General features: G+C 43.0%; 2 long non-coding RNA genes across 4 annotated transcripts in view; one reads left to right on the forward strand and one right to left on the reverse strand.

Annotated features, from left to right (window-relative positions):
* On the reverse strand, window positions 1–11931 carry LOC144216100 (uncharacterized). Its single transcript, XR_013330565.1, has 3 exons — window positions 11791–11931; window positions 1940–2088; window positions 1–280 (listed from the first exon to the last, which is right to left on the reverse strand). It is a non-coding gene; the product is annotated as an uncharacterized LOC144216100 (long non-coding RNA).
* The window catches only part of LOC144216099 (uncharacterized), a 16863-nt gene continuing 5716 nt past the window's right edge, over window positions 11822–22968 (forward strand). Inside the window, exons 1-3 of one of the 3 annotated variants that reach the window (XR_013330562.1) lie at window positions 14319–14437; window positions 14529–14625; window positions 20754–21351. This is a non-coding gene — a long non-coding RNA (uncharacterized LOC144216099). Of the gene's footprint in view, window positions 12075–14318; window positions 14438–14528; window positions 15578–20753; window positions 21352–22968 lie in introns of those variants that run through there. The other 2 variants (XR_013330564.1, XR_013330563.1) reach the window with 2 other exon arrangements.

The following is a 22968-nucleotide window of genomic DNA, read 5'->3' on the forward strand; positions in this document are numbered from 1 at the left end:
TAAGGTCTTAAAGCCATTTATTAACATGGACCCAGGTTGAGTACTGGGGGTGAGAGGTGTGAGCAGGGTGTCTCTTTAAAGCCTCTCCTTGAGGAGTCGGGGTGGCTTGGCTAACAGGACACATGGGCTTGCCCTTCTGATTTGCTGCGAGAGTCGGCACACTTGGACTAGCCTTGGCATAGCTGCCCTTTCCCATCGGAGCACAGTGATGCCTGATCAGCTCTGCCTTCAGACATCACGTATTTGGAGTCCATTTATTAATATGAACCTGCACTCACACCTTTAAGAGAAGAAAAAGGCACGGGCTGCGACACATTTATTTGTTAAGACAAAAACCATAAAGGTATTACTAATGGTGAGATACCAGCAAGTTATTTAACTCTTTAGTGCCTCTGTGAACCCTAGCTTGTAGGGGTTTGATTGGAGCAGAGCAGGGCCTCTCAATTATTAATGCACTTACAAATCACCTGAAGATCGGATTGAAATGCAGATTCTGTTTTAAGGAGTCTGGGGGGCGGGCATCCTGAGAGTCTGCATTTCTAATACATTCCCAAGTGCTGCTGCTATTGCCGGTCTGTGGACTGCCAGCCCCTTTGAGGAGACAGTGACCAGACACTGTCTTATGCGGGGGTCTTCACAAATGCTGTTCCCTCCCACAGGAAGGATCCCTACCTTGTGGCAGAGTAAATGTTCATTAGATAATATCAAATGGATCATATATATACATGAATGAGCTATAATGTAGTTCATGGTAATGTTGACAATTGGTAAGTGAGAGCTCCTGTCATTTTAGAAGCATTGACCTTCGGGGCTAATCTATAGCATTGGGACAGTTGCTGGTGATATTTGATCCCTCTCTTTTCCTTGGACCCTTGGACCAGTGGTTCCTCTGGTGACTTGGGTCAGGGTGAGTCTGCCTTTCTCTGCCTTCAGATTTGAACAGGGGCTTTCCAGGCAGCCTCTATGTTGCATCCAGGAATCTCCGTCTGGCTCCCAGGCACGGTGAGTCCTCCCTCTGCCCCAATCCCCTGGACCCTCACTGGATTCATCCTAGCTGGGTACCAGGTGGAGCGTTCTACACGCAGCCCGTAGGGAGCATGAAGTGCACCTGGGTTCAGAGCTCAGCATTCTGGGAGATAAAGGGGTTCCACACATTTTGCGGTTGGTGACTCCTGTGTCAAATTCACCTAGATGCTCATTTAAAATACAGATTCCTGGGGTGCCTGGGTGGCTCAGTTAAGCGCCTGACTCGACTTCAGCTCAGGTCATGATCTTGTGGTTTGTAAGTTCAAGCCCTGCATCAGGATCCTCTTTCTCGCCCCTCCCCTGCCCCTCCCCTGTGCATGCTCTCTCTCTCCCTCTCTCTCTCAAAAATAAATTAAAAAAATAAAATAAAATGCAGACTCCCGGGCCTCACCTCAGATCCTCCTAACTGAGGTCCCCGGGAGTAGATTGGAGTCCTTTGGCATGCTGGATTTTGAGACCCCACTTCACCGCCCAAGGCTGGGCGTGGAGCAGAGGGCTGTGGAGGGGACATTTGTGTGAGTGTGAGAGCTGCAGACAGCTCTCCTCGGAGCCAGGAGGTCTGGGGCATGTGGAGGATTCCCCCAGGGACACGAACACCAGCTCCGAAGCACTCCGCTGAGCCCAATGAAGGAAGTGGCTGCCTTCCTTGGTGATAGGGTGACAGAACCGTGGTCTCCCTGGAATGCCACCACACCCATTTCATGGGCAGCCCCTTTCCTGGAGCTTCAGGTGAGGCCGGGGATGCTGGTGCCAGCTTACACACGCAACGTACCTCGAGAATATGGAGAGGTCTGTACAACACATCCGAATAAGCAGCAAAGCAGGGAATAGAGGGCCGACAAGAAAGCCCAGGCTTCCCAGCCTTGAGGAATCAGGTGGGCAAATGCAAAGAGACCCCTCCCCGGTGGCTTACCCTTCCTAGAAGGTGTGTGGCCAAGCTTGTGAGGGGAATCGTCCCAGGAAAGATCTGCTCCGCTTGGTCTAGGCCAGATCTGGCTGTGTGAGAGGCAAGGCGTTTAAGATGTTTTCCACGCTTAGAAGGAAATCAATGCCTTCCCGCACCTGACGAATGAATATGGAGATTGTGCCAGAGTCAGAAATGTCGCTGTGGATTTCTCCTAGAATCTGAGGGTCTGTAAATCCTATTGCTGGCTGGGAGCCTACTTTGATTATTTTTAATGCAAAAGAGGATGTATTTGAGCATCTGGCCTAGAAATCGACTAAATCTGTCTATAGCATAATTGGTTCCGAAAGAGCTGGAAGACAAATTGAGACTGGTGGCTGTAAATAGGAGGAAAGGTGGCAGAAGGGAGGCCAGATGGATGAGCTCAGACGTAAAACACACACAAACAAAAGCTGCCTGAGAGGCCGGAGGAGCACATTTGCAGCGGGGGCCGGAACCGGACTGGCCTGAGGGGACTCGCAGGCTTGCAAGTGTCCAGACCCGACGTCCCGCTCCCGGGACAGAGCCTGCCCTTGGAGAGCAGGACTCAAAGTCAGTGTCACCGTGACGGGTGGTCCCAGATCGGCCCTGCTGGTGAATTCAGAACACAAATCATTAACAAACCGCGCGATTCTTTAGAGAATTGAGGCTCAAGGCTGAGGCAGGGGTATGATCAGAGTCAAAGGTGAGGGGAGATGACTTTTCAGTTACTTTATACAATTTTCCTTTTATGTCGCATTGCTCCAAGGTGGCACATAGCCGAGCATCTTGTGTGTGGTGGGCCATCGATGCTTGTTTGAAGATGGTGATGACTCTGGCGATAAAGAGATGTCCTTGTTGGATAAAGCCTTGTTTTGGCAAGGAGGGAACCGAGAGTTAAAAACATCTATTGCTGAGGGGCACCTGGGTGGCCCAGTCGGCTAACATCTGACTTCGGCTCAGTTCGATGATCTCGCAGTTCGTGGGTTTGAGCCCCGCATCGGGCTCTGTGCTGACAGCTCGGAGCCTGTAGCCTCCTNAAAAAGAAAGGAAAAAACAAGGAGGAGGGCAGCTCTAGCAGTGATGGGCGTGGTGTGATTCAATGCGTCAGGCGGGAGCTCTGCCTTGGCGGTTGTGGGGAGGAGAGTGGCGGCGCTCCAGTCCCTTCTTGATCCAAGCGCTGCACATCACTTTTTTGGGTGCATAAACTCTCCGTGCCGGGGGCGCAGCCAGTGGGTTGCACTCTTTAACCCAGGCCAGGCCTAGTTTCCAAATCCACGTCCGCGCACCCCACTGAAATTGCCATAGACACAACCTCGCACGCGATCCCCTCAGGGCAATTCCAAGCCTCTTGCCTGGCCCTGGGGATGGAGCCAGAATTGCTGCTCCCTTCTCCTCCAGGTCGGGTTGGCGAGCAAGGACGGGGGTTTGGCTGAGGGGCGCGCTGGGCCTGCTGGGGAGCGGGAAACTGGGTCCCTCTGTGTCTTGTCACCAGAAACATGAACTCACAGGCAAATCTCCCAGTTTTAAGCCCTTCGCCTTCCCTCTAGAGTTCCAGCCAGCCAGGAGGGCAGAGGCCCCATATGCACGCTCCTCCTTCAGGGGTCCAGCCAGCCAGAAGCACAAAGAAGTGGTCCGCGTGAGCAGCCCCTCCAGGACGAGTTGGCGTGCGGGGACCTGGTGCGCAGGGATTTGGCGTGCACGGTCCTTCTGTGCCCTGAGCGGAGGTTTTTCTGCTCCCCAGCGGCTGGGACTGTATCTTGTGTAGTTTCAGACTCTCTCTTTCCCCTCCCACTCCCCGCAGAGGGGGATCGCCCCTGTCCCTCTGAGTCTCTGATCCCGGCCCTATTTTATCTTCCCCAGTTCGCACTCACGTTAGAAGGCTTTCTCAGTGGATTCTGTGTCCCTTTTCTCCCAATCTCTTGGGTTCTGTAAGGTTTCTTATGGCTTTAGATCTTTTCCATGTGAGATATGGGGGCGAGTGCAATGTACGGAGCTCCCTACTTCTCTGCCATCTTGCCCCCTCCCCTGCCTTCAGGATCTTAATCAGGATCACCTACTTACTCATTTATTGGATGGCTGACCTGTTTATTACTGAGTTTTAAGAGTTCTTGCTATATTCTATATACAAATCCTGTGTCAGTTATATAGTATAAATATATAGTCTAGCTATAGCAAAATTTTTCCCAGTCTATAATTTATCTATTAACTTTCTTTCTTCTTTTCTTGGTGGGGGGGGGAGAGAAAGAGAGCATGAGTGGAAGAGAGGGGCAGAGGGAGAAAGAGAGAATCTTAAGCAGGCTCCACACTCAGCACAGAGCCCGACATGGGGCTCGTTCCTAAGACCCTGGGATCATGACCTGAGCCGAAATCAAGACTCAGACACACAGCTGACTGAGCCACCCAGATGCCCCAATCTACCAACTTTCCTAATGGTGTTTTTAGATGGGCAGAGCTTTTTAATATCATGAAGTCCAATTTATCAACATTTTCTTTTATGCTTGGTGTTCTCTGTGTCTTAGCTAAGTAATCTTTGCCTCCTATATGCTTGCAAAGGTAATCTCCTATGCATTATTCTAGAAGCTTGATAGTTTATATAATTAATTTGGAGGTAGGGTGTAAAGTAAGGTCAAGATTGATTCTTTCTATATGGACATCCAGGTGCTCCAACACCATATGTTGAAAAGATTTTCCTTTACTCCATTGAATTGGTTTGGCAGTTGTATTAAATCCAAATTGACAGTTTATCTGTGGGTCCCTTTCTGGACTCCATTGATGTATAGGTATATCCTTATGCCAAATCATATTTTCTTGATGAATGTACCTTTGTAGTAACCCTTGAAACTTTGTTAAAAAATGATTTTATCATTTATAGTTAATTTGTGGTAACTTTTGAATCTTGTTCAAAATTAAGTATTCTAAATTCTTTGTACTTCTTAATAAATTTTAGAATCTGGTTGGAAATTTCTATAAAAGCCTTCTTGGACTTGATTGGGATTGCATTGAATCTATAGATCAATATGGGGGGAAATGACATCATGTAACAATACTGCTTTCTAATATATGGACATGGCATACCTTCCTATTTATTGAGATGATCTTTAATTTCTCAACATACAGATCTTGAAAATAGTTGTTAAATTTATCTCTAAATATTTTATGATTTTGATGCAATTGTAGTGTTTTGTTAAATTTCATTTATAACTGTTCATTGTAAATATATATAAATACATCTAATCTTTGTATATTAACTTTCTATCTTGCAACCTTACTAAATTTGCTTATTATTCCTAAGATTTTTGGGGGCTAGGAGTTAGATTCCTTGGGATTTTCTATGTATGCAACCATGTCAACTGTGAATAAAGACATTTTTACCTCTTTCTTTATACTCTTTACGTTTTCCTGTATTGCACTGAGCTCTTCAGCACTATGTTGGAAAGAAGCGGTAAGAGTGGAAATCCTTGCCTTATCCCCAATTTTAAGGGGATACATTCACTCTTGCATCAGTATGATGTTAGCTGTAGGTTTTCATAGATGTCTTTTACTGTTGTTAGGAGCTGAACAGTGTTCCCCCACCTCAATTCCTATGTCGCGATCCTAACCCACAGAATCTCAGATGGGTCCGTATCTGGAGACAGGGTCCGTACAGAGGTGATACAGCGGAAATGACGTAATTAGAGTGCACTCTATCGATCGGACTGGTAACAGGAAATTAGGACTAGATGGATAAAGACCATGTGAGGGCATAGACAGAAGACGACGATCTACAAGTTGAAGAGAGAGGCCTCAGAAGAGACCAAATCTGCTGGCACCTTCATCTTGGATTCCTGGCCTCCAGAATCGTGAGAAAATTAGCCTCTGTTGATTATGCCACCCAGTCTATGGCAGCCCGAGCAAACTAACACGGAGGAAGTGCTTCTGATTCCAAGTTTGCGGAGAATTTGTGTTTTTTAGAATTATAAACAATTGTTAAATTTTGTCAACGCTGTTTTGGCTTCAGCCGAAATGATTTTTTTAAAGTTAATTCATTTATTTTGAGCACAAGTAGGGGAGGAGCAGAGGGAGTGAGAGAGAATCCCAAGCAGGCTCTGTGCTTGAACTCGTGAATCATGAGATCATGACCTGAGCTGAAACCAAGAGTTGGATGCTTAACCAACTGAGCCATGCAAGTACCCCTGAAATGATTTTTTAAATTTTTGTTAATGAGGCAAAATACATTGATTACATTAATTAAAATAACTCTAATTTGTATTTCTGGGATAATTTTTTAAAATGTTTTATTTATTTCTGAGAGAGAGAGAGAGAGAGAGAGAGAGCCAGCGTGAGCAGGGGAGGGTCAGAGAGAGAGGAAGACACAGAATCTGAAACAGGCTCCAGGCTCTGAGTCAGCTGTCACTACAGAGCCCGACGTGGGGCTCGGACCCATGAACCGCGAGATCAGGGCCTGAGCCGAAGTTGGATGCTTAACCGACTGAGCCACCCAGGTACTCCTGGGATAAATTCTTTAAAAACTTATTTTAATGTTTATTTTTGAGAGAGAGAGACAGAAAGTAATCAGGGGAGGGACAGAGAGGGGGAGACATAGAATCTGAAGTAGACTCCAGGGTCTGAGCTGTCAGCACAGAGCCGGACATGGAGCTTGAACCCATGGACTGTGAGATCATGACCTGAGCTGAAGCTGGAGCTTAACCGACTGAGCCACCCAGGCACCCCTTGGGATAAATTCAAATTGGCCATAGTATATGTATTGCTGAGTTTGACTGGCTAATGTTTTATTAAGGATTTCTGTGTCTATGTTTATGAGGAATATTGGTCCGCTATTTATTTTTGGTAATATTGTTTTCTGGTTTTGATATCGGTATTATTCAATGTTGAATCAGAGATATAGAACCGGTAGAAGATGCATTAAGAGATTAATTGTGAGGACTATGTGATTGTGGGGGCAGATAAGGCAAGTCTGAAATCCATCAGGCCAGCAGGAAGGGCAGGCCAGGCATGAGCTGAAGCTGCAGTCCACAGGGAGAATTTCTTCTTCTGGGAGGCAAAAGCTCTGCTCTAGATTAGCCTCACCCGGAGCATCTGGAATAATCCCTCTTGAGTAAAGTCAACTGATTATGGACTTTAATCACATCTACAAAATACCCACATGGCAAACTCAGCGCTCCATCACTAGGGCTCTAGTATAGACAAGCTAATGTGTCAAAGAGACCGTCACTGTGTGATACTGGCCTCACTAACTGAGTTGGAAAGCATTTCCTCTTTCCATACCTTTCTTTATTTTGAGATATGCTTCATATACCATAAATTCACTATTTTAAAGTGTACAATTTTGTGGTTTACTAAAGATTTACACAAGACTGTACAACCATCACTAGTAACTCCATTTAATTCCAGAAAAGAAACTCTGTAATTCATGAGGAGTCATTTTCCATTTACTCCTTCCCTCAGCCCTTGGCAACCACTAAGCTACTTTCTGTCTCTATGGATGTGCCTATTAGGGACATTTCATGTTAATGGAATCATACGATGGGGGGCTCTTTGTTTTGGGGTTCTAATACCGAGCATGTTTTCCAGGTTCATTCCCGCTGCAGCAAGTATAAGTACTTCATTCCTTTTCAAGGCTGAACAATATTTCATTGTGTGGGTGTACTGCTTTTGTTCATTCATTCAACAGGTGATGGACCTTTGGACTGTTGCCACTTTTGGGCTCTTAAGAAGAATGCTGCTGTAAATATGTGCATATGTGTTTATGTGTGAATACGTATCTTCAGATCTCTGGGGTATATACCTAGGAGTGGAATTAATGGGTCATATGCTAACTCTGTTTAACCTTTTGAAAAAAATACCAAACTGTTTCCCATTGTGCACTCCTAACAGCAATGCTCCACTTTTTCCACATCCTCTCCAAAACTTCTCGTGTGTTTTGTTTTTAAATTAAAAAAAAATTATTTATTTCTGAGAGAGAGACAGTGTGAGCAGGACAGGGTCAGAGAGAGAGGGAGATACTGAATCTGAAACAGGGTCCAGGCTCTGAGCTGGCAGTCAGCACAGAGCCTGACATGGGGCTCGAATCCACAGACCATGCGATCATGACCTGAGCTGAAGTCGGACACTTAACTGACTGAACCACCCAGGTGCCCCTTGTTTTGCTTTTTTATAGTAGCTCTGTTGGTGGGTGTGAATTCACAACTCATTCTGATTTTGACTTGCATTTCCCTAATGACTAATGTTGTTGAACATCATTTCTTGTGCTTAGTGGTCATTTTTATATCTACTTTGGAGACATGTCTACTAAAATCCTTGGCCCGCTTTTAAAAAATGTCCTTTCTAATGCTGAGTTGTAATCGTTTTTTCCCCTCTAGTTCTAGCAGAGACATGATTTGCAAAGCTTGTCTCTTATTTTCTCTTCTTATTCTCACTTTCTTGATAGTATACTTTGAAGCACAAAACTTTACATTTTGATGAAGTCTAACTTATACAATTTTTCTTTTGTTACTTGTACTTCTGGTGTCATATCTAAGAAATCATTACCTAATCTAAGGTCACAAAGATTTGTACCTTAGAGTTTTCAATTTACGTCTTTGCTCCATTTTAAGTTCATTTCTGTATATGCTGTGAGGGAGGGGTTCAACTTACTGTTGTGCATGTAGCTATCTAGTCGTCCTGGTGCTATTTGTTGAAAAACCTATTCTGTTCTCTTTTCTCTATTGATGGTCTTGGCACTCTTGTCAATAATCAGCTGGCTGTTTGCATATGGGTTTATTTCTGGACACTCTGTTCTATTTATGGACTTTTTAACTCTCTATTCCACTGATGATCATGTCTGTCCTTAGGCTAGCACCACACTGTCTTGATTACTGTAGCTTTGTAATAAATTTTGAATAGAGTAAATTTGAGTTCTCTGAATTTGATCTTCCTTTTTAAAATTCAATGCATTTAAACTAAAAGCAAAAATAGTTCACTCATTTCTCCCACCCCTCCCCCACCCCATCTCTGGTAACCACCCATCTGCTCTCTGTATCTATGAGCTGCACTTTATTTTTTTAAAATAATTTTTTAAATTTTATTTATTTTTGAGAGAGCGAGAGACAGAGTGCGAGTTGGGGAAGAACAGAGAAAGAGAGGGACAGAATCTGAAGCAGCCTCCAGGCTCCGAGCTGTCAGCATACAGCCCAATGCGGGGCTTGAAACCACAGACTGTGAGATCATGACCTGAGCAGAAGTCGGACACTTAACCGACTGAGCCACCCAGGCACCCTAGAGCTTCACTCTTTTATTCATTTTCAAGATTCCACTTATAAGAGAGATCATATGATATTCATCTTTCTCTGACTTATTTAGCATATTGCCCTTGACATCAATCTATGTTGTCACAAACGGCAAAATTTCATTCTTCATCTTATATAATATCACTTCATTTTTTTGCCTTTCCTGACTTCTTGTGATTACCTCAACATTTCTTAGTATTCAATTTTTCTTCCTTTATTTAACTATTCCTCTGTTTCATTTTATTCATTTATTTATAATATATTAATTGAATACCTAATTTCTTCNCGACTGAGCCATCCAGGCACCCCAGAGCTTCACTTCTTTTATTCATTTTCAAGATTCCACTTATAAGAGAGATCATATGATATTCATCTTTCTCTGACTTATTTAGCATATTGCCCTTGACATCAATCTATGTTGTCACAAACGGCAAAATTTCATTCTTCATCTTATATAATATCACTTCATTTTTTTGCCTTTCCTGACTTCTTGTGATTACCTCAACATTTCTTAGTATTCAATTTTTCTTCCTTTATTTAACTATTCCTCTGTTTCATTTTATTCATTTATTTATAATATATTAATTGAATACCTAATTTCTTCCTTGCTTCCATTTCTTGAATCTCACAGCAGCCATTAGATTCCTTGAGGTGGCATGGGCAAAATTAATACTGGGAAGATCAAAGACCTAACTCTGAGGAACTCTATCACAGTAAGATGAGAAACTTAGCGAAAGAAGAAAAAGAAATTAGAAGATGAGCAGAGGGATGGAGGGGAGAGCCAGAGGAAAGCAGAGTGTTGGAAGTAAAGGCAAATAAGTTTCCAAAAAGAAGGGGTCAAGAGGGGAAATGAATAGACAATTCTCCCAAAAAGATATACAAATGGCCAATAAGTACATGAAAAGATGCTCAACAATATTGATCTTTAGGGAAACACAAATCAAAATCATAGTAAGATACCACCTCACACTAGTTAGAATTGCTATTCTCAAAATCCTCTCTACTGCCCACCCTCCAAACCCCAGAAAGTAAATATTGGCAAGAACATGGAGAACCCATGTGCATTGCTGGCAGGAATGTAAAATGGTCCAAACACCGTGGAGGACAGTATGGCTGTTCTCCTAAAAATTAAACACAAAATTACCATATGATCCAACAACTCCACTTCTAGGTGTATACCCCAAAGAACTGAAAGGGATTCAAATAGGTATTTATACACCAATGTTCACAGCAGAATGCTGCTATGTGAATAATGATTCACAATAGCCAAAAGGTGGAAACAACTCAAAAGGCCATCGTCAGAAGACTGAATAAACAAAATGTGGTATATACATACAAGAGAGTATTATTTAGCCTTAGGAGAGAATGAAATTTGGATACGTGCTACAGCACAGAGGGACTTCGAAGACATACTAAGGAAAATAAGCCAGACACAAAAGGACAAATATTGTACCTAGAGTAGTCAAATCCACAGAGACATAAAGTGGAACAGTGGTTTACCAGAGGCTAAGTGTAGGAGAGGATGAGGAACTAGTGCTTGGTAGATGCAGAGTTTCAGTTTAGGATGAGGAACAAGTTCTGGAGATGGATGGTGGTGATAGTCACACATGGGAAGGTGCTTAATGCCACTGAACTTCAGAATGGTTAAAACGGTAACTTATGTATATTTTATCTCAATAAAAAAGAAGTGGTGCCAGCAAAAGCACTGCATTCCTTATTTTATAGATAAAGGAAACACAGCACAGACTACGGAATTTACTCAAAGTTGCACTAGGGAAGTTGCAGAACTAGAATTTGCATGCACAGAATTCAATTGACAATTTGCTATACTGTCTCTTTCCAAGGTATTTAGCAGAAACATGGAAATGACTTAAATGTCCAAAAATAGAGCTTAATTGGGTCCCCTTCATTTAGTGTGAGTTTATAAAGCCATTAAACTTCTGTTTCTTATGCCATTAAACATATTAAAATTCTGAAGAATTTTCTAATGACATGGATATTTATTTACACATTAAGTTGGGAAATAGCAGTATACAAAAATGAATTTACATTATGAACCAAGTTAAAATGACACACATTTAGTTTAAGTATGTTTCAGCATAAAAAGAAGGAATTCTAGGGGCACCTGAGTGACTCAGTGGGTTGAGCATCCAACCAGCTCAGGTCATCATCTCACAGTTGTATGAGTCCCACATCGGGCTTGCTGCTGTCAGTACAGAGCCCATTTTGGATTCTCTGTTCCCTTCTTTCTCTGCTCTTCCTCCACTCACACTTTCTCAAAAATAAATAAAACATTTTTTAAAAAGGAGGAAGTCTATACAAGTTATAATGAAGTTATTTTGGAATTGTCAGATTCGCAGTGATTTTTTCCCCATACTTTTCCTAGTGTTTTCTGTACTAGTTATCCAATTGCTGTGTAACAAATTATCTTCAGACTTAATAACTTAAATACACAATGAGTATGTATTTTCTCTCACAGTTTCTATGGGTCAAGAATTTCGGAGAAGCTTGACTTGGTATCTGGGCTTGTAATTTCTCATTAGGATAAGTCAGGTCAGCAGAGGCTGTACTCACTTAAAGCTCAACTGGGTTTGGAGCATTTGCTTCCAATGGGCCTCATTTCCATGGCTGCCAAATGGAGTGGGTTCCTCTTCACAGTTATCCTCGAAGTCTTCACAACATAGCAGCTGATGTTCCCCAGGGTCAGTGCTACCCTTGAGACCCAGGGGAAGAGCTGCAATGCCTTTTATGACCTAGCCTCAGATGTCACACAAGGTTACTTCTACAATGTTCTATCACACACAAAAACTAATCCTGATTCACAGAAGAGGACTATACATGGGAATGAATTCCAGGAGGTGAGCATCATTTTAGAGGTGGCTTCTACAGTTTCACACTTCGTAAATGAATTAATGAATTAATGGGGAAAAACTGTAGTGTCATGATTAGAGATGTGGGTTCTGAAGTGACATCATCTAGTTCAAGTCCTAGTTCATCCACGTAAAGTGGTTTTACCAAATATCAAAATGTATATAATCCTGAGCAAGATGCTTGACTAATTTGTGCCTCACTCTCTTCATCTGTAAAACAAGAATGAATACAGTAACCAGCTTACGGGATTGTTGTGAGGATTTAATGAGTTAGTATATGTAAAGCCCTAGAAGATCATCTGGCCCATAGTGCTACATAAGTATTGGCTAATATTATTTATTATTTTTAAAATGAGAAGACTGATTGATGGAACAATCTTTTTTTAAAAATTTAATTAACTAATTTTTTATTTTTTGAAAATAGTTTATTGTCAAGTGGAGAACAATCTTTTAAAAAATGTACAGTATGGGGGTGCCTGGGTGGCTTAGTCGGTTAAGCGCCAACTTTGGCTCAGATCATAATCTTGCAGTACGTAGTTTGTTGGGTTCTGTGCTGACAGTTCAGAGCCTGAAGCCTGCTTCAGATTCTGTGTCTCCCTCTCTCTATGTCCTTCCCCTGCTTGTGCGCACGTGTGCGCTCTCTCTCAAAAATAAACATTAAAAAGTGTACACTATGATTCCAATCATAAAATATCTATGCATAAAAAGGAAGTTCACCATTATATTAATGTTACTTGTTTCTGGGTTGTGGAATTATGAGGTGTAACTTTTGCCTTTTTCCTTCCTTCAAAGTTTTCTAGAGAGGGTCTTATTCATTTTACAATGAGAAAAATAAATTATTTTGCAAACACTCATTGTATAACATTAAAGACTCATTCAATTGTTTCATTTGTTTATATCAACAAACATGTGGAATAGCTACATATCTAGTTAAAAAGTTCAAGTTTCCCTCCTCTTGCACTTAAAGGCCCCAAAGCCAACATCAGCAGAAAGAGCTCAGTTTCCTATCCACTTTGAAGGTCCTTTTCTTTTTTCCCCCATCAAAGTAAGTGGGCATCTCTGAACTGGGGCAATATGAAGCCAGCAAATATTTACGATACAACAAAAGTGTGCCAAGTACTGCGTGAGACACTTGAAGGCAATAGGTCTCAATGTTTAATCTTTATTAGAAGAAAGGAATGTGATGCTGTGATGTTTGTGATTCTTTATCCCTTCAGCTTTGCAGACGCAGCCCCGATGAGGTTTATTTGACTTCTCCCAAAGCCGATTGTACACGATAGCCAGACATCTATCCTTAAACAAAGCAGCACAGATTAACCAAGTGTAAACAAGATTCTGACTGAGAAGCAGGTAGGACCTCGGTGGCCAGGGGTCAGGATCAGGTCCAGCCAGGCAGGTGGCTCTCCTTGGCATACATGACTTACCTTGAAATGTTCGACTTTATTATTGTCAAAAACAAGATTCCTCTTCATTTCTACCATCATCAAATTTGTCAAGACTCAGAAATTAACATTGGTACAGTACCATCAGTTAAACTCCAGACATATCTGGATTTTATCCATTTTCCCACTAATGTCTTTTTTTCTGTTCTGAGATCTCATCCAGGATCCTACACTGCACTTTTAGGATTTCTCTTTAAAGGCTCCTTTGATCTTGACAGTTTCTCAGTCTTTCCTTGTTTATCATAAACTTGACAGTTTTGAAGAGTGCTGGCCAGATGTTTTGTAAAATGTTGCTTAATTTGGGTTAGAGTGATGTTTTCTCTTGGTTAGACTAAGATCGTAGGCTTGAGGAAGAATCCCCAGAGGTAAAGTGCCTGAGGGGGAATTTGTGTTTTTAACACATTCTTCAATACTTTTAACGCCAATGTGATGTTATGTATCATGAATTCTCAAGAGGGATAGCTGTTTCTTAGAGAATTTCAAGGAAGTTATATCAAAGGGTACCTTTCTCACGTATCCTTTGTTTTTTTAATATGTTTTCAGCCCGATCATATTTGCTAGTTGGATGTCTGATTCTGTCTCAACGTTTTCAAGCTGGCTCTGCAATCAGGGTCTTTCAAGGGTCCTGTAGCCTCATCCATACTGCACACCTGCTGCTGGGCCAGCTGCAGGGGGAGGGGCCGGAGTCAAAGACATAGGTCCCGACTCCTGAGGTCATCTTTAGTTGGACACACAAAGTGTTGCAAACTGATCTAAACCAATTTGGTTTCATGATCAAGTCCCTTTCGGTGGATGACAATGGCCTCCAGTGCTTAGGGTACAAGGAAGGACACAGATGCCCCTTGTCCCACCACCTCCCTACCAGGTGGTGTGTCACAATGAGGGCACAGCTTACCCACTGTCCACAAGGTGAGCCAACTTTTATTAGCAAGCAAGTAAAAAAACCAGCTCTCAACCTGTTCTGTAATTTCAGTGAAGTCTTTGCTCTGTATTCTTTCAGACCCCCAACACCTTGCACTGAAAGTTCCTCCTGAGGCAAATGCAACTGTATCCCGACAACAGATCAAACGAATCAAACCAGATGGCAGATGCCTCCAGTAAGTGCCACACCCGGGGCTGTCGCGGTGTAGGTCTGGGGTTTTCTCTGTTCTGCCCACGAGGGGACATCTGGAAGTCCTTCTGCTCTCCTGTATATTCTGAATGCCACCCATTCGATAAGCGAGAAATTACTTCAACGTCCCTTACTCAAAGAGCAAGTCCTCTGGTGCAGACGTGAATAAGAATGTTTGAAGTTGGGCAGCTTTTTAAGTGTTCACCTGCCACCCTGGATATATGAGTTCCTGATGAAGATAATTCAAATAGTAACTAAAAGCACCCGGTCATGGATTAAAATTAATTCACACACACATATTATACTGTTAAAGGAAATATAACGCAAAGACTGAAACAAGTTTACTACAGTGACACAGGAACAGATGAAGGTCTGTATAAAGCGGTGTGAGGGGCTCATAGCAGTCGTGCCGAGAAGGGGTTTAAAGGGGCCCAGGAGAAAAGGATTCTGGGTACGGGGAGCCACCAAGAGAGGGCACTGAGGCAAGACATGGTTTGGTGTAGGCTTGGCATGGAATCACAGAGAGGGACAGTGGGAATGGAGACCGGAAAGAAAAGGGGGGTACAAGTCTTGAAAGTCCCCCCAATTGAGGAATGTAGATTTCATCCTATGGGTAACAGGGAGCCATTAGAAGATTTTAAGTAGGGTTTTAAGTACATGACCAGATTTCTATTTTTGAGACACAGAAATATTTCTGGCAGCCCCAGCTTTAGGTTGGCAGGAGGGAGAAGGAACTAGAATTACAGCAGCCAGTTAGAACTTTGGGTAAAGGCTCTGGCAGGAGATGTGGGTGACACGGACGGTGAGGGAGAAGTCATAAGGCCACCGTACTGAGCACTCACTCTGAGCCGGGTCCTATTCTAAGTCCTCTCCATATATTAAATCATTTCAATCTCACGACCTGATCAGGTTGATACCATTAGCACCTCAGTTTAGAAATAAAGAAGTTGACCCAGCAATAGCACTGCTAGGAATTTACCCAAGGGATACAGAANTGCTAGATAAAATACTGCATGCCCAATTACAATTGAATTTCAGATAAACAAGGAGTACGTCTTCAGTATATGTCCATGCGATATTTGGTCTGTTAAAAGCTGGCACTCCTAGGTCCTGAAAGGTGAAGTAAGTTGCTCAGAGGGTCACAGCCTCCAAGGGGCGGTGCCAGAGTTGGGATGGGGTGGGCAGGTGGGAGCACGTGCTGGCCTGCACCCTCCCTGCACCCGCCCGCCGCTGCAGGTATGCTCAGCAGGGTGCAACAGGGCCAGGGAGAAGACTCCCGGCGGGCAGGAACCCTGGCCAGGCTGTGAGTCATCAGGCAGCTCTTCGTTTGCCCTCTCAATCCTTCTCAGAGGGCCTACGTGAGAACATGTCGACAAGCCTCCCATAAGCCACCTTAGTGTTTAGAACAAAATCCATGCCCGGTGACTAAGTCACTAAAATCCCCTGGATCTCCAAAGCTCTCTGCCCTAAGGGTTCTGAACCTTTTTAAGGGTTTCCAGTTCACCTCTCCAGTTGAGCACCATAATTAGGAACTTATTCAGACCAGATCTGCACACAGTATGTATTTACTGCCCTGCCTACCTGTTGCTACTGGCCTGGGATGTAAAACACAGAAATGTTTGAACACATTTAATAAGGTTTTACCCGAGGTGCAACAGGCAATTGTATTTTCAACACTGGAAAGTTTCCAATATTCAGCGAGGGAATGCTAGGTGCTGGCCCTTGGCAGGATTACTACCCTTAAGAGATAACTGCTTTTCAGAGTTTCATGAAAAAGGTGGATATAAAAAAGAGACGCAGAACAATGCAATGGATATTGTAATAAGAGATGTAGAGGAAGCTATGGAAATCCAGAACCAGGAGCTTCTAACTTTGCCCAAGAAGAAGGGCCTGGCTACTCATAGTGTGAGTCTGACCCGCACCTCTGTCAGCATGCAGGAGAGCTTATCAGCAAGGCAGAATGGGGGCCTCACCCAAACCTGCGGAATCAGAACCTGCATTTTAACAAGATCTAAGGCTGACTCCTATGCATGCTAAAGTTTAAGAGGCATCTCCTTGGAGAACACCAGAGACAGATGAATAGAAAATGAATCTGGAAGGATGGAGTTTTCCACATGGGGTCTCAAAGCGAAGGCCTTAGAGGGAGGGAACAGCATAAGCAAAAGAATGCAGCTGTGAAAAGGAATATATTCAGGGAAAAACAGAAAACTTCGGTATATTTAGAGCCCAGCAGTGCACAGGAGTGATGGACAGGAGCCTGAAAGGACCGGCAAAGACAACCTCAGAGGGGCAAGATCGGGGGTGGCTTTGTTGCCATGGTGAAGGGCTCAGTTTTTAAATAGAATTATTCATGCACATAAGGATGTGTAAATAAAAAGCATAAAATAGAATAACGAGTGTAAGATATAAATAAGACCTTACAGATACAGCCTTCTATGTGTTCCCACCCTCCTCCATTCCATTCACCTCCCTCTTTTTTTCTGAGAGAGTGAGCGAGTGAGAGCGCAAGGGGTGAGGAGCAAAGAGAGGAGACAGAGAAAGAGAATCCCAAGCAGGCCCTGTGCTGTTAGAGCAGAGCCTGATGTGGGGCTCAATCCCACAAACTGTGAGATCATGACCTGAGCTAAAACCAAGAGGCAGATGCTTAACCAACTGAGCCACCCAAGTGCCCCTCCACCTTTTTTCAACCTAACTACTGTTCTGAGTTTGGTGCTTACCATTTTGATATATGTTTTATAATTTTCATATGTATGTTTGTATACACAAAAAAGAGTGTTTTGCATGCTGTGCTCCTACAGTTATTTTACTACAACTTGATTTTCTGCTTCAGCATAATGTTGGGATTTATCTGCGGGGATTCATTTCTAACTATCATACTGTACTTCATTGGGTGACAAGGTCACTATTTATTTGTCTAGTCTCCTAATGATGGATATTTTGTTTCAGTAGAAATGATGCTTGGATCCTATGCCCATGCCTGAGTTTCTCTAAGAAACATTCCTAGGAATGGAATTGCAGGTTGTCAAGTTTGTGCCTCTTCAAGTTCACTAGATATCATCAGGTTGTTCTGTAAAATGCTCATACCAGGGGGCACCCAGGTGGCTCAGTTGGTTGAGCATCCGGCTTCGGCTCAGGTCATGATCTCAGGGTTTATGATTTCGAGCCACGTGTCGTCAGGCTCTGCTGTCAGTGCAGAGCCTGTTTTGTTGGATTCTGCCCTTTTCTCTCCGCCCCTTCCCCACTTACACTTGATCTCTCAAAAACAAATATAATAAATACATACATACATACATACATACATACATACTTGTACCAGTTTACACTCCTACCAGGAAAGTATGAAGGTACTTTTTTCTCTACATCTTCTCTGACACCTGATAGCACCACATTTTAAAACCGTTGCCCCTTTGGTGAGAGTGGGATCTCATTTTTGTTTTCACTTCCTCACTGATGAGTGAAGTGGAACAGGCCATTGTATATCCACTGGTGGCTCAGGTTTTCTCTTCCATGAATTGCCAGCTAATATCCATTGACTGCTTACCTACTGGGTTGGCTGGCTCATACTGGTATGTAGAATTAACATATTTTGGGTGCTGCTCCTTTATTAATTAACCTGTATTTACAATTTTCCCCCTTAGGCTTCGTTCACATTTTCATGTTGTTTATGGTGTCTTTGGTTGTACTCAAAGTTTTTAAATTTTAGTGTACTTGAATGAGTCTATGTTTTCCTTTTTGTTGTGTGTCTGTATCTTGGACTTTATTTCCTTCCTTGATGTTAAAAGAGAATTCTCCTATACCTTTCTAAGTTTTCAGTTTTGCTTTCCATGTCCAAGTCCAATTTTTATGTTTTTTCCTATTGACAATCATTTGTCCCATGGCCTTTCCCTCTGAGTTGTGGTGTCCCTCTGTCATTGACGATGGTTAATGTGGGTACATGATCTGTCGCTGTTCTGTCCCAGTAGCCTGTGTCTCTTTTCCTGCTCTTAAACCGCATGGTCCTATTGGACAGAGCCTAATGACATCTGGGAGGGAAAAACTTTCAACAGCCCCAGTGATTCTTGCTCCTTTGCTCTTACATATGTGCTTTAGAGTTATCTTGTTAAGTTCCCCACACATGTGCATGGACACAGATGCAGGCACGTGAACATAGTCAATTGAAGTATGACTTTTATTGCACTGTGCTTCTAGAATAATTTGGGAGAGATCTGGCATCTTTAAGATAGTCATGCCATCCACAAACATGGAATGTCTTTTCATTTATTAGAGCTTGTTACGTCTTTCTGTAATGTTTTATAATTTTCTATGTAAAGGTATTGCTCATATTTAGATTTTTTTAGACACCTTGTTTTATATTTTCTGCTGCTATTATAAATGATTTATTTTAAATTATACTTTCTAGTTTTTGTTAGATTTTTTTTTCAGATGGTTTGTGCGTTCAGAACAAGAAACTTATAAATACAAATTGGTCATTTATATCAATTGCTGTTGCTGTCTTACTTGCCCAGTGTCCAACTATTGATCAAACCACCTTGTACAAACTCTTGTGGTCATCTGCCCATTTACAGATCATTCATCTGCAAGCCCCACTGTGTGGCTGATGGCCTCTTCCGTACTGGTGCACTTTCTTCTTTCATTTCTAAAAAAATCAACATAATTTGCTCAGCTCTGTGAGTTCTACATACATCCAAGAGTTTGTAGTCATCTGTGAGAGCAATGCTAGTTCAGTTAACTTTCTGAAGCAGCTGGGACTAAATAAAGACACCATCCAGGTGGCCTTTTCCGCCTTCCAGGTCAGCTCACAGATTGACAGCACACTGTCTTGAACTGCCCTGAATCCCTACAGTCATGCCACTAAAACAGAGTTTTAAAACAGATTTTTTTTTACCCCGCTAAGTCTTTGACATTCATTTAAATTCTCTTGCAAATGTAAAACACTAGAGGAAGGAAACTTGTGCTTTGTCTTGTGGCCCTCCACCCTAAGAGATAACTTGGACTCCACATTTAAAGGTCCTACTAGAATATCAAGTCCTCTCCTCTCTGTCCCCATGCTGACGCTGCCTCACTCTGACTCTCACCATCTCCCTCTGTGTACCGGTTTCTCATTGTTGCTGTAATGAATCGCCACAAACTCTACAGCTATGTGAGACCTATGGGTCTCACTGCAGAAAATCAAGGCGTCATCCTTTGAAGCCTGCAGGGGAAAATCCTACTCCTTACCTTTCCCACCTTCTAGAGGAACACAGTCCTAGGTTCATGGCCAAGGATCTTCAAAGCCACCAGTGGCCAGCTGTCCCACCTGGACACCACTTCCTTCAACAACCCTTTCTCCTTCCTTCTTCCCTCATGAGGACCTCGTAATCACGTTGCGCCCACCCGGGTAATCCAGGAGAGCCTCCCATCTCAAGGTCCTCTGGGAAATCAATTCTGCTAAACCCCTCTTGCTCTGTGAGCTCACTTTCCCAGGGGCCAGGGATTAGGATACGAACATCTTTGTGGGCTATTATTCTACTTTTGTACTCTTAGACCTAGGTTTTTTAAGCTAAGAGCTGTGGCTCTTAATCAACATGGTGGTTTGGAAGCAGTATTTTTTCCAGTTTTATTGGAAAATAATTGACATGTATTACCTAATAGTTAAAGGTGTACAATAGGATGGTTTGATTTACATATGCTGTGAAACGATTACTGTAACATGGAACCAGCATTTTTAAACGAAATCAGAGTGCTTTGCGTCTAGGAAGGTGAAGCATTGTTTCAATAAGGCTTTGTGTTGTATTGTGGACTCTGGGTTTCATACACACACACATGCACATGTATACACATGTTTGCATGTGTCTGTGTGTGTTATATGGTCAGCATTACAAATATAAAATCTGTTTCTTCCTGGGAGTTTGATATTAAAAAAGATTGCAACTCTAGAACTTACATAATAGCCTTCTAATTGGTCTTTCTGCCTCCAGGCTCTGCAATCCATCCTCCACACTGCTGCCAAAAAGTTGTTCCTAAACACTAATTGGACGTGTCACTCTGCTGAAAGATCTCTAATGGCTCTCCAGAGCCGAGCTGGACACTCTCTGCTTGTCTTCTGGGTTCACACTATCCCTTTTTTTCCCCCAGGGCCGACCAGCACAGACTGCCTCACCCGGCACTTTTGCTTCAACTTCCATTTGGGTGTGGACAGGCACTGGAAAAGGCCAGAGTTGGAAGAGAGAGAAGTGTGGGGCTCTCCCCCTGGGCTACGTCTCCGTCGGGCAGCTCCAGTTTCACAGACGTTTGACCTGTACAGCCGCCCGGGGCCCTGTGCTCGGAAGGGCGCCATGCTTGCTTTAATGCTCTGCTGGCCTCATCCTGGAGTTCTTAGTAGTTTTTGAACAAGTGGCCCTTTTTTTTTTTTTCATTTTGTGCTGGGCCCTGCAAATTATATCACCAGTTCTGCTTTCAGGCTTCACGCCGAGGTGGCAATGTCCCTCTACCAAACGCACAGCTCTTGTCTGCACCCTCTTTCCTACAGCAGCTGCTGGGTTCCAGCACCTGGTTATTCTCTTGCCTCAGCGGTACTAGACGTGATGGGAGCTTCCTGCAGTTGCTGCCCTGGGTGCTTCGCCAGCCCCGCTCGTCTTCTTTGGCCCTGCCTACCTTTCCTATAGGCCCTTTGTGAACTCACACCAGCCCTTCCAAGAGTGCTGTTTCCTCTCAGGACCCGCACTAATAAACAGTCTATAGGATTATATCCGTGGTCTTGGCATTACTAAGACTTTGCAATTTAGGTCCCCCTTATCTCGTAGCCGATCTACCGTGCTACCTCATTCACACTATGGCCCAGCTCCCATCTTCTTGTGGTTTCCACAGACAGGCTATGCCTTCTCAGGTCTTTAGTGTTCTCCCACAGAATAAAATTTTAGTTGGGCACAGAGCTACCCAGATTAAGACAACATATCTCAGCTTCTCTTGTAGGAAGAATGGCTGTGTGACTAAATTCTGGCTAATGCTGTGTAAGTAGAAGTGTTTGTGTGCATGGCAGATTCCAGGAACCTTTCCTAACAGATATCTGGAACACTCTTCCAGATGGTTCTTTTTTGTTCTTTCTTCCGTCTTGTTATCTGAAATGTGGGCTATCTTGGATTTCGAGGAGAAGGAACATACCACAGAAATGGCAGAATAGTGATTTAGAAGGAACTGGAAAATTCTGTGGAACAAAGCCTTCTTACCAGCTCTGGATTAAATGCCTAAAGGCTTAAGGACTTTACATAAGGAAGAGATAAAGTCTTTTTTACAGCACTGATATTTGGGTTTTATTACCAATGAACTTGATCCTAACTAATGCTATACTTATCACCACTCAGTACACATTTTTTTTGAGAACCTCTGGGGTGCTGGGCAGGGATAAAGGCTCTGGGGATGCAATTTTGAATTAGCAAGTGGCAGCGGGGCCGTGTGAAAGTAATGTAGTCTGAGGTGGGCAGAGTGCTCTTGGGAGCACCAGTGAGGCAGGAACAGAGTATTCTTGGAAGCACTAGTGAGGAAGATGTGGAAGAGCACAGATGAGACTTCGGGAAGAGCAAGGATAATGGCATAGGCACCAAAGTCCCAGGAAACACAAGAAGTCATAATCTGTAAAAAATAAAATTCAGCCATATGCTGTCCCAAAGGTACATTACTAGACCAAGCGACCAGGAAAGGTAAAAAAGAAAACAGGGAACAAAATATGTTATGAAAATACAAGCAAAATCAGAGTAGGAACTGTGTTATTAATTTCAAATGGAGATTTCTAAGTCTCTTTATTTTTGAGAGGCAGAGAGAGACAGAGTGTGAACAGGGGAGGGGTAGAGAGAGAGGGAGACACAGAATCTGAAGCAGGCTCCAGGCTCTTGGCTGTCAGCACAGAGCCCAATGCAGGGCTCAACCCCATGAACCAGGAGATCATGACCTGAGCCGAAGTCAGAATGCTCAATCAACTGAGCCACCCAGGTGCCCCCTAAGGGGAAGTCTTAGAAGGCCATGGCAAGTGACTTTTTCTTGAAGGAGAAGACAAAAGACAGAAAATTGCCACCATAAATAATTATGTGCCAGATTACTGACACCAAAATGCAGAAACCCAAAGCTATTATATGTATAAAATTCCAGAAAAATAATAATATTGGTAAAATGTTAATAACCCTCTTATTTAGTCCTTTAAAGTTTAGGCAGATAAAAATAATTCTGGATATAAAAGACGTGAACATCATATTTTTATAATGACAACGCAAACTATATACTATAAAACGGATATTAAACCTTTGTAACTACCCATGTGCTATGTATATGAGGAGGTAGACAGTATATGGGAAGTCTC

This window comes from Crocuta crocuta, unplaced genomic scaffold (assembly GCF_008692635.1).
Source record: "Crocuta crocuta isolate KB4526 unplaced genomic scaffold, BGI_CrCroc_1.0 scaffold258, whole genome shotgun sequence".
NCBI lineage: Eukaryota > Metazoa > Chordata > Mammalia > Carnivora > Hyaenidae > Crocuta > Crocuta crocuta.